Genomic DNA, 2,500 nt, shown 5'->3' with positions numbered 1-2,500 from the left:
ACACGAATAATTGAATAAAATAAAATAAAAGAATATATAAATGCAAATATTGACATAGGAGGAAAGTAAGGGAGAAAACAAAATAAAAACGCAAAAGAAAAGGTTGAAAAAAGAAAGAAAAATAAAAAAATGAAATGATAGAGAAAAGAAAAAAAATACAAGTTTATATTAAAAAGGTAAAGCAGAAAACTGGAAATTAAAGAAAGAAAGAAAAGAAAGATAGGAAGAAAGAGAGAAAATAAAGAATAAAACAACCAATTGAAATAAATAACGGCAAGAGAGAGAGAGAGAGAGAGAGAGAGAGAGAGAGAGAGAGAGAGAGAGAGAGAGAGAGAGAAGGGAATGGAAGGGAATAAATTATGTGGTCAGTTTGAGGGAGCAGGAGGAGGAGGAGGAGGAGGAGGAGGAGAAGGGTGGAAAGGGTGGACGGACAGAGAGAGAGAGAGAGAGAGAGAGAGAGAGAGAGAGAGAGAGAGGGACTGTGAGCAGCAGCCGTGACATCGGGTTTGTGTGTGTGTGTGTGTGTGTGTGTGTGTGTGTGTGTGTGTGTTATTATGCTATTGAAATAATTTCTCTGTTCTCTCTCTCTCTCTCTCTCTCTCTCTCTCTCCGTTTCCTTTCTCATCTTTTTGCCTCTTTGTTTCATTCCACCACCACCACCACCACCATCACCACCACTATCATCACCACCACCACCACCAACACCACCACCACTATCATCACCACCACCATCACCACCACCACCACCACCACCTCACCACCACCACCATCACCACCACCACCTTCACCACCACCACCACCGCCAGAGAGGGAGAGAGGTCAAGGGTGAGATGTCAAAGGGCGTGGGAGATGAAGGAAGAGGAGGAGGAGGAGGAGGAGGAGGAGGAGGAGGAGGAGGGGGAGAGACAGAAGGAGAGATGGAGGTCACGGATGCTTAGTAATTATCTACCACCCTAAGAGAGAGAGAGAGAGAGAGAGAGAGAGAGAGAGAGAGAGAGAGAGAGAGAGAGAGAGAGAGATACTAGCCAGACCTCTTAGACACGCACATATTTGAAAATAATTACTTAATTAATTACTACTATTATTACTACTATTACTTACTACTATTCATTACTACTACTACTACTACTACTACTAAAAAAAAAAAAATACCAGCATCCCCTTTTTTTCTTTATCACCGGAAACGCACCCAAGAGACCAACACAGCATCCGGTCACACAAATAGCTGTAGTAGTAGTAGTAGTAGTAGTAGTAGTAGTAGTAGTAGTAGTAGTAGTAGTAGTAGTAGTAGTGGTAGTAGTAGTGGTAGCAATGGTGGTGGTGGTGGTGTTGGTGGTGGTAGTAGTGGTAGTAGTAGAAGTAGTAGTCGTAGTAGTAGTAGTAGTAGTAGTAGTAGTAGTAGCACACTTTCACCTCCTGCTCATTAAGTAGAAGAATGAAAGGTGGAGGGGCGCGAGGAAGGAAGGGTGGAGGAGACGAAGGTGGAGGAAGAATGATGATGCTAATTCTCTCTCTCTCTCGTTTCGGGTTTCTTGGAATTTTTTTTTTTTTGTTACCTGAGAACAGAAAGCCTCCTCCTCCTCCTCCCTCCTCCTCTTCTTCTTCCTCCTCCTCCTCCTCCTCCTTCTTATCCTCGAATAGTCTGATTTATGTGATTCTTGGTAAGCTATTTTCAACTCTATTTTTTTTATTTTTTTATTTCCAAATGAAGAAATATGTATCGTTGGGGAGGGAAGGGAAGGAGGGATGGAGGGAAGGAAGGAAGGAAGGAGACATAAGGAATAAGACAGAGAAGGAGAGAAGAAAGGGAAGGAGGGAGGGAGGGAAGGAAGGAAGGAAGGAAGGAGACACAAGGAATAAGATGAAGGAGGAGAGAAGGAAGGGAAAGGAAGGAAGGAGGAAAGGAAGGTAGGAAGGAGAGACACAAGAACTAAGATGGAGGAGAGAAGGAAGGGAAAGGAAGGGAAAGGAAGGAAAGAAGGAAGGAGAAACACAAGGAATTAGACGGAGGAGGAGAGAAGGAAGGGAAGGGAAGGAAGGAGGAAAGGAAGGAAGGAAGGAAGGAGAGAGACAAAGAATAAAGTGGAGGAGGAGAGAAGGAAGGGGAGGGAAGGAGGGAAAGTAGAAAAAAAGGAAGGAAGGAAGGAAGGAAGGAAGGAAGGAAGGAAGGAACGAAGTATGACAATTTTTTTGGAATCGAAATTATGTGGAGAGAGAGAGAGAGAGAGAGAGAGAGAGAGAGAGAGAGAGAGAGAGAGAGAGAGAGAGAGAGAGAGAGAGAGAGAGAGAGAGCAGGGTGAGGTCAGACAGTTTATATTTAAGATTTCGCTGCACTCATCATCATCATCATCATCATCATCATCATCATCATTATCAGCAGCAGAATTGATAAGTCAGAACATATAAGTGCTGACTCTTCAAAAGGAGGAAATAAGGAAAGAAAAAAAGAAGATAGGAAGAAAATGAAGCACAGAGCAGAAAAAATATAGGGAGGGGAAGG

General features: G+C 43.0%; 1 protein-coding gene across 2 annotated transcripts in view; it reads left to right on the top strand.

The window, feature by feature from the left end:
* LOC126981203 (transient receptor potential channel pyrexia-like) overlaps positions 1 to 2,500 on the top strand; it is a 38,725-nt gene that overhangs the window by 23,020 nt on the left and 13,205 nt on the right. The window lies entirely within an intron of this gene.

This window comes from Eriocheir sinensis, chromosome 47 (genome assembly GCF_024679095.1).
Source record: "Eriocheir sinensis breed Jianghai 21 chromosome 47, ASM2467909v1, whole genome shotgun sequence".
Lineage (NCBI taxonomy): Eukaryota > Metazoa > Arthropoda > Malacostraca > Decapoda > Varunidae > Eriocheir > Eriocheir sinensis.
The sequence above is the reverse complement of the archived record's forward strand: the minus strand, read 5'-3'. Positions and strand labels throughout refer to the sequence as shown.